Below are 16,189 nucleotides of genomic sequence, written 5' to 3'. Positions count from 1 at the left end.
TAGACCATTGTTCATGTTGTGGCTTATTTTAAGTAAATGATTGCATTTGTCAAATCTACTGATCTAAAAATATCTTTTATATTAAAGTTTTATTTTTGTGTTACTTGAAAGAATCTCTGCAGGAACTGCATACAAATTAGATAATTGTTGAACTTCCAGTTTAGCAATTTTGAACCTTGTAAAAGAAGCAAGTTCAGCATTTATTTGAAATTGGGTTTCTGGCTAACTGCCTAATATACCACAGATGGGCAGTGGACAGTTAGAGGTACTCTTTCACAAATGTTTTCGAAAAAGCTTAAAGAGTGTGTTAGCAACTTAGCAGTGTCTTATGTGGGATGGGGTTGTAGGTTAAAGTTGCTCATCAAGTAATGGCCATATTGTACTAGATAATTAAACAAGGATTTGTGGTTTTAAGGTAGTAATACCTTTTAGAATTTGTGTTTACTGTAATATCGAGGTTCTGGGGACCATAGATAGGCTTGTGAACTCTTGCTAGACTGAATTAAAGAAGAAATGGTGGCACGTGTGAGATAAAACTTTTATTTTCATTCTTTTTAGTAGGTATGTATCTAACTCAGGATGATGCTGAAATTAGACTGCTTTGCTCATGCTTTCATGAAGCAGTCTTTCATAATGGCCTGAGTGAGTTGAGTGAGAAGTTGATTAAAGGTGGCCTACAGCCCTTAACCAGTTTTGCTTATGATTATGCTTATGTATTGGCTTAGAATCAAAATTGTTTTTCTTTTTTTTTTTTTTTTAAATTTATTTTTGGCTGCGTTGGGTCTTTGTTGCTGCGGGCGGGCTTTCTCTAGTTGCGGCGAGCAGGAGCTGCTCTTCCCTGTGGTGCGTGGACTTCTCATTGCAGTGGCTTCTCGTTGCGGAGCACAGGCTCTAATGCACGCGGGCTTCAGTAGTTCCAGCGCGCGGGATTCAGCAGTTGTGGCTTGCGGGCTCTAGAGCGCAGGCTCAGTAGTTGTGGCTCATGGGCTTAGTTGCTCCGCGGCATGTGGGATCTTCCTGGACAGGGCTCGAACCCGTGTCCCCTGCATTGGCAGGCAGATTCTTAACCACTGTGCCACCAGGGAAGCCTCTGTCTTTGATTGCATGACTTTTGAAGTCTCCTCTCTTCCAGTTTCCACTTGAACCTGGTAGCTTTTTTTGGTTCCCAGTGAGAGGAAAATAAAATAGTATTGGAAATCATTTCTCCTCTTACTTCCATAAACCATGTGACCTGAATAGTTACAGAAATCCATATGTGTTTATTACTTTGAAATATGTCGAGTGTCACAGATTCCTAAGGGACTCGTATCCAATGTGTCTTTGTTTTTTAAAAAAGTAAGCGATGCTTACCAAAAATTCACTGTTGAATTACTTTAACAGGTATTTATTTTTCGTAAACCCATTTATGGGAAGTTTGCCTGTATTATTGGTTGTAGTTAGAGGGATGATTATATCATTTAATATGTATATAAACAGTTTTAACTACTGCTATATTAACCACTTTGGTTACTGATAATCTCCCTAAGCTTTGTTGTCACCTGTTTGACTTTGGGTTTGGTTTAAATTCTTAAATGTTTTTATGAGGAGCGTATGTACCCTGATTTGGGCCTTTTAAATGAAGACACAAGGAAGTAGGAAAGTTTCTTTAAAGATTCAGTGTACACTTTAAATAGATGATGCAGAACACGTGGTGTTAAAAATAAATTTGTATAGGTAGATGTTGGTTTTGAAGAAGAGTGGGGTGGGCATGGAACTTAGCTGTTGGGATAGGAATCATTACGGTTTATATAAAAGAAAAAAATCTTAATTTTAAGTGAGAAACATCAGAATAGTTCCATAAAGATTTTCTTCCCATACTGATGGTTACCACAAGAAACAGGAGATTCCTGTAATTCTTAGAATATTAGTGCTGGAAAGGACTAAGGTGATTTGTATAACCCCCTTAAGTTTTCAAAAGATAGATGGCCCAGATTACTAGTACAGAGTTTCAAGTCAGCTTAAAGCACATTCGGGAATTGCCAGTCCTGCCCTATGTTCGCTCTGTAAGTCAGAGCTGTTGAAGGGTAGGATGTGGGGAGAAGAGGGAAGGAGCCACGTTTTATATGCTTACTCCATTGCTTCATTAGCTCAATTTTCATACCCAAGTTTTCTGTTTTCTTAGAACTGTTTTAATGCCCAATTCTACCAGGGCCTGTTGTCAGTAAAGGACATTAACTGTGTTCCCCTCAGGGATGGGTTTACTACTAGCTGTCAGAAAGCTATTGGGTATCCTAATGTGTTAATAGCTGAAACTCAGCTGTAATTTTCTCCTAAATCCTTCAGCATTTTGCATTCTGTACATTGTGGTGCTTTTTCCACCTTGTATTGTTATAACTGTAAGCTCCTAAGGGGCGGCAATTTGGTCTTAGGCATGTACCCTGTTCAGTGCCTGGCAGCACCGTGTTTGAATCAGGGTCCTAATCTTCCTTTCCAGTGATTTTCCCTATACTTCGTGAAAGGATGCTCCAGCCATGCTGAACTAACTTACGGTTCCTCTAACAAGCCAGGTATGGCTGATTCCGTGGCTTCAAGTGCCTTCACTTTCCTGAAGATAGACTTGCATCTGCATTCTCCTCGCCACCCCCATCTCTCCCAAATCTCTTAGCATCAAAGCCATTTTTTTCAAGGCCTAGTTCAAGCTTTTTTTTTCCCTCCCCTAAGAGAAAAGATGTCTTACGAGAGGGTAGCCCCCCTTTAGGAGTTGATTTGTGCAGAATTTGAAGTGAGGAACAAATTTATTCTCATCTACTTTCCTTACACATTGTCCCTCCTGTTTGAAATTCTGTCCCAACCTTCATTTTAAAATGTGTTCCTAGAATACTTTATACCTTTGTCTTAGCTAATAACTTAGCCCTTCAACCTAGAATTAGAACAGACCTACCTTATGAGTCCATAATCTCCTGGAGGACAAGGACTTGAGGGTTAATCTCTTTATTCCTCCTTCCTCCTGGAGGTACATGAAAGCATCCGTAAATGATGATTCACTCAATTAATAAATTAATATATTTCTGTTTTCTTTCTCACAAGGGAGGCATGCCTAGAGACCAGACTTAATTCAGTAAATTATAGGCCCTATGCATTTCATAGTGGAGGGGATTGTGGGAAATTTTGAGGGGTGGGCAGAGGAGGGAGGAAGTCACTGGTCATTTTGAAGTACTTCCATCCCCGGTCTGGGCAATTAGCTATTTCTTTCTGATTGTGCCCAGTATATCCTGGGCACTTTGTGTTTATGCACAAGAATTGTATGCGCCAAATTTCAATTCCCAAACCTACTTTGTTCTCAGTTTGTCATCACCCATGCCGTAAGTCTAAGTCAGCTTAGACTTGCGTCTTAGTCACCTTAGACTCAGTCTTAGTCATCTGCTTCTTGTTTCCTTACTCCTCAAATCCAGTGTCCAGCTAAGTCCTGTCAGTTCTACCTCAGCAGTCTTTCACATCTTCCTCCTCAGATAATTTCAGTGGCCTCTCAGCTTCCTTGACCTCTTCTTATTCCCAGCCTGCTTTCTACACGATATTAGATACATCTTACTGAAACCTAGCTCTGACCATGTATCCCATGTATGTGTTCTATCCTCCCTACTAGACTGTAAGCTCCTTATGGGCAGGATCTGTGTCTGAGTCATCTTTGTATCTCACATAGCACCTATCAATAAATATATCTTGAATGAACAGCATAAAGCCTTGTCTTAAGTGAAATGATGTTTTCCAGATGATATGTAGGTTCCTCTCAGGTAATGGGGAGATTTCAAAAGTTCTCCTAATATAAAGTTGGTTAACTAGTAACAACTATGAGTTAACCACAGGGAAAATTTCAGAAAACTTTAATTTTTTTTCCATTGGAATCAGCATGGATATGTGTATATGGATGGTTCAATAAATATATTTTTAGATACATGTATCACAGAAATTTTACATTCCATCTTCAAACTGCAGAAATAGATTCTTTTACAAGCCAAAAAATAACTGCCATAACATTTATGACTTCATGCAAAAAATGGGGAAGAATAAGGAACAAAAGGGAATTAATTGGTTGTTCAAGGTTAAGAGTCCAGTGAGAAGTAGAAATGTACAAGAGGAAGCAGTTGCTTAACATGCTGCTTAAGGTGGTAGCCAGACAAATCCTTAACTGCAGCATTAAGGCCATACCAAGTTTATACATATATACAAAGAAATTTCCATATAAAAGGCATACTGTCACATTTTCTTCCAGGAAAGGATGAGGAGCTTTGTGACTAATCCTCACCCAATTTTCCAGGCCAGTTAATTGTTTAAGATGTCCCCAGGTTACTTAGAAATGTCTTATACTTTGGCCAACTGTCAGTTACTGCTATGTGGGCTTCTGACTTTCGTAGTCTCTTACAGGGAAGTATGAATCATCTTGAACCTCTTCCATCATGGGTGATCCAGCACTTTGTAGCTTAACTAACACTGCCCAGCCCAGCATAGTTTTTACATCTCCTAAAAGTATTGTAATTTGCATTTGTTTTAGCTGTAACAGACTGTGTAGCCAATGATGGCATTGTGACCTGAAGAACTAAACAGTGCCTTTCTGTTCTTTGGGGTTAAGGTAACTTTTTGAATAGTTAAAGTGTAATGAACCAAAGTGTGAGGTTTCAGGTAATGACCCCTGGAGTTGTTGAAAGTTAATAATCAACTTTTATCCCCACTGTGTCACACATTTAAGTTGGCAGCTACCTTTTTGGAAAAAAGGAAATGTAAAATCACTTGCAGAAATATTGTAACATGGGATTTGCTCTTCTGCCTAAACATCAAGTCAGGCAACTTTTAAGACAAAGGGCTTATTTTTTGTGCAAATATCAAATGGGTGAAATGGGGAAAACATGGGCAAGTCCTTTGGAGATGACTTCCAGTTATGCAGAAGTCATTTGCTTTGGCAAGGTTGGGGGGCAACTCTTGAGATTGGCCTATTTTAGTGGATGAATTGTCCAAAAACAAAAACAAGATTAACTAAATCTAAGATAAATTATGTAAATAAAATACAGTGACTGACTTCGAGCCTTTATTTAATGATGTTACCACTCATTTTGGAGTGTTTTAGATCAGTCTGACACTGCTTTTTCGTTAATGTTGTCTTAGCTGTGAATTGGATATCAAGTAGTCATCTTTGTCCCCAATACTTTATGGGCCAGTTTCCAAGTAGGGCCCAGGGTATTCACAACAACTGTGGCTGCAAGGTAATTCGTCTCCTCCCTTGGGTTCCCTGGGTCAGTCAAGTTTGAGAATGAGGTCTCTGGAAATGGCTTGTTCTGGGAGAGGACCAAATAATGTGTGATTTGGGAGCACTTTAGTATGTTTTGAACACTTAGAAAGTGAGCAGTCAGTATCCTTTCCAACTGCCTTTCACCAGAAATGACACTAGTTATTTACATTGCAGTAATTTGCATCAGTTCTAGATACAGCACTTTTGGACTGATCCAGACAATGAGACATGTGGATCCCCTTTGGCAACCTTGCTGAGAGGCTTAAAAGCATTAAGAGTTTTGTCTTGGACACTTTGTAGTTCGTGTTGTACACCTCAAGTCTAATTACAACAGGGAAGATGTGTATTGTGTCGTTTTTCAAACTTATTTGGAGGCTGCTGAGGTCCTTGGTATGTTTGTCTTGAAAGTAGAACTTGGCTATTTAACTTGCTTTAAAAAAAAATTTTTTTTTTTTTTGAGAAAGTTGTACCTTTGTTTAATATGCGCAAGAATCATGTTGGGTAGGTATTTAATCTGTGTCCAGTATACTAAGTAGCAAGACGCACCCCTTTGGGATTTAATTCACTCATCTCATTTTAACTGTTGTTTATGCTGAAAATATTATAATGGATCACGTATTGGAAGGTTGAACCATTAAAATGTGAAATAGTCTGAATTTTAAATGCTCTGAAATGCATTGTGGGAATGTCCAATTTTTTGTCTCTTGCATACTATTCTGGCTAAATGGCATGTTGAGCTTGGTACACCTTTAAATGTGGTAGAAATATATATCTAACGTGGAAAAAACAGTTTAGCAAATGATTATTTGATATGTAAGCACCACTTCTAAAAAAGATGTGGGGCAATCTTTCATCTGTTACTAGGATAGGTAATACTAACCTTCTCTTTCCCAAAAATACTCTTTCTAAAGAAAGGCAAATCATTCTGAAAGAAATTATTCTTTTTACATACTTCCGCAAGCAGTGACTTATTAAAAACCAGTTATATTTTGTCTTTTTTTTTTTTCTATTCATATTTGACTTTTTCACGCTCCATACCCTTTTTACTTTATAGTCATGATTTCGTGTTTTGAATAGATGCTCTTTGGGTTGGGAGAATCATTTTAGTTACAGCTGAAAATAAAAAGGACATGCTAGATTATTCTTTTTTTTTTTTTTGTGGTATGCGGGCCTCTCACTGTTGTGGCCTCTCCCATTGCGGAGCACAGGCTCAGCGGCCATGGCTCACGGGCCCAGCCGCTCCGCGGCATGTGGGATCTTCCCAGACCGGGGCACGAACCCATGTCCCCTGAATCAGCAGGCAGACTCTCAACCACTGCGCCACCAGGGAAGCCCTAGATTATTCTTTTCTTCTAGGTCATCTCTGTTTAATATTTCAGATCAACAAAATGTAATACTAGGATCACAATCTCTTCATTGCACATAGCTACATTGTACTAAGAATTGCCTTGGCTTGAGATTTGACAAAAGAAGAAACTCTAGAAGTAACTTTTTTCAGAATCACTGTAGAATAGTGAGCTGAATGTAGAACCATGACTCTACTGTACCTTTATTGTCCCCTTTCTAGTGCCTACCTACCACAAACTAAATGCTTAATACTTGGCTTGAATTGATGATGTCCTAGAAGATGTGAATTTCTAGTGGGTATTAACTATATCTGCTGCTGAGATGAAGGGAAAGGCAAGTTCCCTGCAACAAAGTACAGGTAAATTTGAATTAGGCTGGAAGTATCAGTTAATGGAGAGGGGATTGAATGAACTGCTTTGCAAACCATGAGGCAGTATCCTATTGGTCTGTCTTTGAGAACTGCCATACTCAATAGAGTCCTGACTCTTTATTCTACATTTAAGGTTGTCCTGATACATTCCAAGTCTGTCTGTCCAAACATGCCTACCGTTCATTAGACTTCAGCCAAATGGATAGTCACTGTGCCTTATACTGTGCCTCTTGTTATTTACCTCCATATTTTTTACTCATGTTCCTTTTGCTGGAATACTCTTACCATCCGTCAAAATCTCACGTTTTTTAAGCTTGCTACTGCTCAAATGGCTCTTAAGCCGTGAAACATATCATGTTTTATTTTCTGCATGGTCCGTGGTACCCTCCTTTGTCACATATTTCCTGCATTCCACGTTAGTAAGTATTACCAAGTAATGGTAAGTACCAAGTATTTTGGTACTTCTTAGTAAGTACCAAGCTGCTTACTTATTAGTAAGTACCAAGTATTTTGGTACCTCTATTAGCCCCTCCTGTGATGTAGGAAAAGAAGGTCTGCTTTATTCTGATGCCCTGCTTTCATTGTACACTGTCTTGCCACAGTAGATTTGATAAAGAGCAGGTAGGTGGAGACAGGCAGGTGTAGGGAGCTTAAAAACACAAAACTGATAGAAAACCTGCACAGAATATATACATTCTAGCCTTGGCTATGACACTTTCTTTTGAAACCACCTCCTTGAGGTTTCAGCTCAAACCTTGAAGGGTTAAGCTTCTTTCTCTAGGCTGAGACATTTGGAAAAATCATTCAAAGGCAAGTACTTAACAGTTGCCAGGAGACCCGCTGAACCCGACTTGTGGTCACTAAACAGGGTCCATTCAGAGCGCCACTTTGCTCACCAGCATCCAGAGCTGCACAGAAGGAGCGGCCCTGGTCCTCAGAGCGGTTGCCAAGACCTTTCTGGTGTCACTGCTGGTAGCTGATGGTTCTGTTAGGCCAGACGCCAAACTTGATGCAGCTAAGAGTCATGGATGAGGCCAAAAGGGACTTCGGCAATGTAGTAAGAAGAAGCCTACCCCCATGAACTGGTCTGGCTAGATTATACACATAAAGTTACCTAGGTGATTGTTAAGTCAGGAACAAAAGGACTTAAGAGACAAGCAGTATTTTATTAATATATATTTTTTTGAGTGTGTGGGGGAGGGTTACGTCCACATATTTACCTATGATTTTATTTTCCCACTTAATTTCCAGAGCCTGGATAGGAGTCAGGAGCTGTTAGAAGGCCCTCCTTTATTGGAACATTGGCCAGGCTGCCACTTGTAATACTCTTGTTTCAGTGGTACCTCATATAAACAGTTGCTCCGTCTCTACCTCCGCAGCTGCTTGGGGGAAGTGGTTACCTTGTGTTTAACACTTTCAAAGGTGGGTGAGACTACAATTACATAAATCTAAAAAGTAAACTGCTGTGGAAAATAGTTTTTTGTTTAGAGTCTGAGCTCAGATGTCCCATCCTCCAAGAGACCTCTCCTGAATTCTTTCTCTGCCTCATCTGTTATCAGATCTTCTCTTGAATTAGTTATTCATATCCATATCACATCTCACTTCACTAAATATAAGTCCTGTAGTTAGGGATGGTGCTTATCTTTGGTTCCTATGCCTTGTATTGTTTGTATTAGGTTCTTAGTTGAGTGACTGTTTTAGAGGGATTCTAGACTTAGGAAAGACTTCCAGAAAAGTTCTAGTTCTTACCCAGGAGTCCAGCCAAAATCCAAGCCATTCCAGGACACAGTGACCTCTCATGTAAGACTACAGGCAAGGTGTTCTCGTGGTCCTCCAAATGCCATTTATTCCCATTCTGCCCTGTTGTTTACTCATTTTGCTCTCTTCCACAATTCCTTTAGCCAGAAAATGGTCCCATATCAATTCCAAATCCTTCATGTACCAAAAAATGGATTAGTAGGCTCTCAACCTTTTAAGGTGGGCTGATTTATATTCATTGTTCATTACCAACTTCTGAGAAGAGGAAGGCCAAGGATTGTCTTGGTTGGTTCTTGATCTAGAAGATGTTTGATTTCCAGTCTAGTACAAGATAGTATGCCTTGGCACATAACAGATTACAGGAGGTTAAATTTATGTGTATTGGAATGTACTTAGGCAAAAGGAACCATGTGTTTTATCAGAAGATACATTTGAGTTAAACTAATAAATGTCTCTTCAATATACTGCTTTTTAATGTAAACTAAACTAAATTATTTTAATGTAAAGTAAGCTACCACATCAATTACTTGATTTTATACTCAACAATTTGGGAAGATAAGAGCTTTTTACAGGCAGGTGACTAAGGTCACAGAGTGAAGTAATTTGTTGAAGTCAAACACAGGTGAGTGGAAGAGGTCAACATGTCATGCCTGTTCCAAAACTTGGCTTCCCATCATCTCTATAATGATGTGAAACTTCCTCAAGGCTGTGACTTCGGCTAGTAACATAAGCTTTCTGAGCTGCAGTTTCCTGATCTATAAAAGGAGAAATAGGATTAGGGCCATTGTGAGAATTATATAATAAGTTATATAATTTAAAGAGACTGACATACAGTAGGTGCTCAATATTGCGATATTCAAGGTTTGTTCATAATCTCTCAGTGGTCTACGTATGAGTGACCACTATTCACAGAGATTAATATGGTGCTTCTATTTAGCTGGTAATCATGGTATCCATGGGAAAAAGGGATGCAGGTGCTTGGTAAGTGGAATCAGTTCTAGAATTTAGGTCTCTCAGTGTGTGTACAGGCTCTGAGGCAAGTGTGGTGTAGTTCGCCAGTGAGAATCCTTGGGGCTAGTCATGCAATGTCACTGAATCAGCTGCTCTGCAGAGCAGGTGGTTTTAGCCCTTTGGGAGCCAGCCTCAATTCAGAAAGAAAGATTTCTGGTGACCTCTTCTGGCAAACAGGAAGAAGTGATAAGGAGCTTCAGAGAGATTGAGATAATGAAAATGCTCTACGGTTTACATCAAGGGGGTGGAGTTAGCATTCACTATGTCATTTTATCGAGACAGTGGGTCTGTGATGTGAACATTATCCCCAAATATATAAAGAAACTGAGGGTTGGAGAGGTGATGGTTTTGCTCAAGATCACTTGCCTTCTTGCGTCTCAGCCTTCTAACTTGAAGCTCGTGGCTTTTCCACTGCACTAGGAAAATCACAAGTGGGTTTAGAGAGGAAAGCTGAGAGGAGAAAAGGGAGAGTGAGATCGCCTTAGGATCTGGGGAAGTCTTTATGTTTTTTCTGCAACTAAAAGGCAACTGGAGAAGTGGCCTTTAAAAAAACAACAAAAACTTTACAACTGGGAAAACTCGTCAGGCTCAACTAATTCAGTACTTCTGTTTGACAGATAGGAAAACTGAGGGGAAAATAGGAAAGAATTTTACAGTGACTCTATATTAACTACCCAGACTATACAACTACCATTTCACTGTATTTGTTTTATCACACATCTATCCATTCTAGAGGTCTTTTAAAATATCTCTGGGTTCAATCTTTCAGGGGCAAAGAAGGAAGTGGCTATATGGTGACGGGGAGCAGGGGTAGGAAACGGTTTCCTAATGGAAACATTATGATTTCGATTTTATTATCTTATGTGAAATCTATTAATTTATTTTTAACTTTGGAACCCGAAAAAAGTTCAATCTGCAATATTCTCATTAATTTCAGGGCCAGATGAAGGGAGAGTGAAGATCATTTGTCATAATGTCACCCTATAAATATTTTGAAGAGATTCTATTGCTATAAACCATAAACACATCCCTGTTGGGCAAGACAGGAGCAGTGTTTTCTGATTATAAGGAGTGTTTGTTGGAGCTACAGGTGTGTGGAAGCAATTTCAGGAACATCGTTGTGAGGGTGAGGTTTGTTTGGGGGTGGGGGGCGATTGGAGAGGGCTGGCTCAACTCCAGCCATACTTGCTATAATATTTTTTCTTTTTCTTACTATAACCTAGTTAGTGGTACGAATTTCGATGAACCTCCCCAGTGGTCTGGAGCAGTCCCATTTTTTTTCTGCCTGTAACTGCAGCTAGAGTAACAGAGACAGAGGAAAATATTCCTAAGTCTTGCTGGAATTTTCTTGTTACGATTAAACGGTGTGTGGGGGACAGGCTGGGAGGGGACTTAGAGTCATTGCAGTTATTTCCCCAGGGATATTTCATAAGTTCTGCTCTGATGCGTTTCTCTTTGATCCTTCCAGAGTCTCTGGCAGAGAGAATTCAAACAACTGCCATAGGAAATGGGGTACGGTCTTCACAGGACATATATGCTAAAATACAGAGTGGAATGTTGTCCTGATGTTGGATGGGATTCTCAGGTGAGAAGCTAGCTTATCAGTACTGTGAAATAACTAGACTTTCACTGCCGGAAAATTAAGATTGTAATCTCCTTGAGGACCAAGACCCTCTTCTTTCTTAATTTCTCCCTACCTGCCTTCTGGGCAGGCCTGGGATGGGGTTCCAAGCCTGACACTCAAATGCGGAAACAGTGAAACCTTTTACAACACACAGTATGCTCTTTTCTTCAACCCATCAAAGTATCCAGAATTTGGCTGTATTAAATCTCCTTCAACTCCCTCTTTTTACAGGGGGGTGATTGGGCCAAGGAAGGTGGAGTAGCTTACCCATGTTTGCAATGGTGAGCCTGAGGTAGCGCCAGAACGAGGACCCACTTCCCATTGACCTCTGTCTTCTTCAGGAGGCAGGTGTGTTTAAATAGAACACTGGGTTTCTGAAGTTGCATAAGAAAACAGTTGAATCTGAAGAAAGGCAGGCCTAAAACAAGGCAATGCGGGGAATTGGGAAGCAGGGCAGTTGCGGGCAATGGAAGACCCAATCTTGCTTGGAATCTGTATGTCGCCAGCGAATGTCTTTCATCCCCATTATTAGTTGGTTAATTAGCTGGTGTTAGTCTACAGCTGGTTAATGGCCTTACATAGAATGTAATTTTCATCACTGGGCTCTCTGAAGGGTGTATTTTTGGCTTGCTGTTCTCTGTAGTCTGACTTTTCGACCCAGTGTTCCAGTGGAAATTTTCCAGAGCATTGAAATTTCAAAATGCAAGAGGAAGAATAGAAATCACAGCCTTAAAACAAATGAGACAGGAGCTACTAGTCCATTCTAGTCCCCATCCCAGCATCCCATTCTCCACCTCCTCAGAAATACATCAGCATATCTGGCAGAGCTGGGTTTCACAAAACAAGATGCACAGCTTGATGAAACAGGGATGCTGATGGAGGCAGTGAGAGGAGGCAGAGGTGGGGTGGAGAGCAAAGAGGGAGAAGGAGTGGTCTGGACGCTAGCTGAAGAAGCCTTAATGATCCTAAAAATTATTGGGCAATAATTACTACCTTGGAACTCACTTCGCTGTTCCAAAGAATGATAAAGCACCTTAATTATTGCTTTAAATAACCACACAGCTCCATCAAAACAGCATGAAATAGCACCCATGTATGAGCAAACTTATCTACTGCCATTGCTGTTTACAGCCTGAGAAATCCTTAAGGAAAGAACAGGATAATAACTTGGTAGAGTCATCATCTAGTCTGGGCCCTCAAGATTCTAGGTTACTCAGGCCTGGGAGAGGTGCTGGCGCGTTGCCCTTGTTCTCCTTGACATTCTGAGATCTTTAACTGGGACAGTCAGAAAGAAGTCATTGCTTTCATTCTCTTAACCATTGGGCTGGGGTGGGGAGGGCAGTGTTTAGGGATATTTTTTAAAGTTCCTCATTACGACAGGAATTTCAACCTATCCACGGAGGTTCTTCCTATCCATTGGGATTTCAGGATACTCTGAGACCAAAGCCTTTGCAACATATGCTTTGCCTCACGGTGCTACAAGTAGTTAAGAGCAGCCCAGCTCAATCAAAACACAGCGTGTCTTTTACTCCTTCCTTGGTCAGGATAAGCTCCTGTTTCTGGCTTCCTAGAGCTGCAGGACAATAGGAGGGTTCTTCATTTAAATTTCAGGAGTTGGTTTCTGAGAGAAGGGACTTAGTGGAAGAAAAAACAGCTAAATTATATTTTAGCTTTTCCCTGCTAGAGAATTTTTGGTCTGTTCCCTGCTTAGAGAATTTTTGGTCTGGTTGGTTCATTAAAGATACTTTATATCAGGGCGTAGAGATCCAGTCTCTTTCTCAGCAGACCATACCAGCCCCTCAGAGTGCAAACCTTTCGGTCAACCTGAGAACCATAGCTCACAGAGGAAACCTGATCTTGCCTGCCTCTTCAGAGTTAGGGTAGAGGGCAGCCTTCTGAATGTGCAGAAGGTGCTTGTTGAATAAATCTGATAGCTTCCAGAGTGGTATTCATGGTCCCTGGGCTGGGCTTCCAGCCAGACTAGGGAATATCTGCACATCTCAGATCTCCACCCCAGTCCTAAAGCTGATGCAGATTGTACCCGCTGCTTGCCAGCTTCTTCTCCTAAGGAGGCACTTACTGCAGACATGATAACTCCCTTCAGTTTTGGTGTGTTGCAATTAACTAAGGAATCTAATTTTCGCAAGACTGTTACCAGCGATGGTACCAGCTTAGCTGGGGCACCAATCTACTCTGCAATCTAATATCGAGCGTCACAAAACACCATCTCATCTCTTTTTAATGACGTTCATAAAAGCACATACTTTCAGAGAAAGGAACCATCTCCCATCATATATATTTTCTCCCCAGTATGAAAAAAGTAGCCTATGAAAAATATTGGTGAACTTCTTAGAGGGGTACATTTCTTATTTATTGACAGCTTAGAAGAAGAAATAATTTGGATCAAATGACCTTTTGTCTTTGTAGACAAACTAAAAATAGAGTTAGGTTCAAGGTATCTCTCTCACATATACACACACACATTTTTTGTTCTATTCATGCCTGTCCTTGGTCACTCCCTGTAGCGTTAGTCAAGAATGGACTCTTGAATATTTGAAAGGACCAGAGGATGGCAGAGCTGAGCCATTTATTTTGGCTGCTCTTGAAAAATGAGACATGTTGTAAACTAATAGATAAGAAGTTATTGGTATTATTATCTGCTTAATCGCTTTCTCCTAAATTTGGCTCCTAGGAGTTTGGGAGGTGGGTGAAATCACTCATTCGTCTATGCCAGTATCCAGTTCTTCCTTCATGCAGAAATAAATACTGGTCTATACACATAAAGGGTTTGAAAACCGGTAAACCACTCATTATACCTAAATCAGTTTTCTCTGTACCGTAGCACTTGGCATCTGTAGTCCCAAGGCATGATGTCCTCTGTGCACAAACTGAAGAGGATATTAAGGAAGTATTGCCCTTTTTGTTAAAGCCAACTAAAAAAATATTGGGCTTAAATTACCTAGTTTGATTTTCTGTAATGATGAAATCCATGTAACTAGTTGCTAAATCCTTACTACATTACACATTAATGATAATGTGTTCTCCTTGAGCATGCTCCATTCCTCATTCCTGATGGGATTTTTGACATTATAATGATTGATGTTCTTTCCCCACATTTGTTCACCTTTGATAAAGTAGAGTGAAAGGAAAAACAAATCTGCAAATTGTCCAAAGAAAGGCAACAAGAATTGTGTGTGTCCATATACGTGTGCATATGTATATTCAGAGCCACCCAGAGAGTTCAGAAATCAAAGTGACATTAAACTTTGTGTTGTGTGAACTTCCTGTAGACCAGTTCAAGCACATAGAGCAAGTCAGTGCCAGGAGGGAGGTGGAAATCACCTGTACCACTCTCCCCATTATGTATTTAGAGAAACCAGAGCTTAGTGGTTTACGCGAGGTCACCCAGCATATTAGTGGCAGGACTAAAATTCACATTCTTCTTTTCACTGCTATCATGCATCCGCTCACATTTACTTTCTATGAGAGATGCTGTGTTTGGAATAGTCTGAGAGAAGATCCCCTCTGTGTCTCAGAGAGATGATTCTGTTGTCTGTTGGATACTATCAGCTAGACCTGGCAGCACCCAGTGGGCACAGAGGTTGACTATTGTGGCAGAAGTTCAGGGATCCAGCAGAGGTTGGGCAAATGGCCCAGTGATTTCTCTGTCTTGAGGAGATTCCAGACACCTCATTCAAGGAGTACAGTGTGCTTTTGCAGTTTGAATGGAGGAAAAATGTCTTAGAACAATTGGTACTGTCTTTAGTTCCTGAGAGTGGCCTAGCGCATTTGTTGCCTGATTCACCTAGACTTCAGACATTCTGAATTTAGTCTAATAATGAGTAAAGTAGAGAGAATGGGTTCTTTAATTTTTTTTTAATTAAAAAATGATTTGCCCCCTAAATTGAATAAAGTGCTAGTGAAAGGGGATGTTAGCCTTTCCAGAGACCCATGCACCACTTGAGAATTGAGTGTTTTTTCCCCCTCTCCCTTAAATAAAGTGAATATAGTGCTCATGAAAGGTGCTAACAGCAGTTCAAAGGCTGATATTCTAGTCTTGAACTGGTAGTATTTGTTCAAGTCCCTCTGTTTAACTTTTCCTCCTTCAGACACATGTTAGTGGTGGGGAAAAGGATGGTCTTACATGAGAGACTCCTACTCACTTGGCTCCCATCCCTGAATGCTTCTTAGACAAAAGGATTCCGGGTTCCATCCCACATCCTCCATGGCTAGAATACAGTTTAGTTTTCTGGTCTACACAGGCCAAGAGAAGGGAAGGCAATGATTAACCTTGGAACTTGGATGTAAACAGCTTTTTCATTAAAGCCACAAAGCCAAATCCTTTTTTGGCTGCGTAGTGCATTTTCTTTACCTAAATCACCTCTGGATCTTGTCTTAACCTGCTTCTTTGGGCTTCTGTGGGCATTAGTTATGGGCATAGGGAATGGGAGAAATTTCCCCTGGGAAAGGTGCTTTAGGGAGGAGTTAGGTTCCCAGTGTCTCATCTCTGTTCTGCCCTAAGTTGGGGATACTCTAAAGGCACAAGTGAACCCCAAGCCTCAGTACGACTGACTGTCAGCTGTGTCTCACCAGCTACCTACCACTTTGATCCACTAAAGTGTAAAGAAAGAAATGTAACCCCAGTATTCTGGTCACGGGCCATAGCAGGGAGGATGCCACAAGCCATAGTACAGTCGTTTCAGGTGCAGTGGTGTTGACAGAGGGTGGGCCAGAGGCTGCTGGACAGAGCTCCCCTCTAATTCTGCAGCCCACCTTGAAGACCTCCCATCTGTGAACATCTGTGTCCTTGAGCGGGCTC

Source organism: Lipotes vexillifer, unplaced genomic scaffold (assembly GCF_000442215.2).
Source record: "Lipotes vexillifer unplaced genomic scaffold, Lipotes_vexillifer_v1.1 scaffold121, whole genome shotgun sequence".
NCBI classification, from domain to species: Eukaryota; Metazoa; Chordata; class Mammalia; order Artiodactyla; family Lipotidae; genus Lipotes; species Lipotes vexillifer.
Note: the sequence above shows the minus strand (reverse complement) of the source record.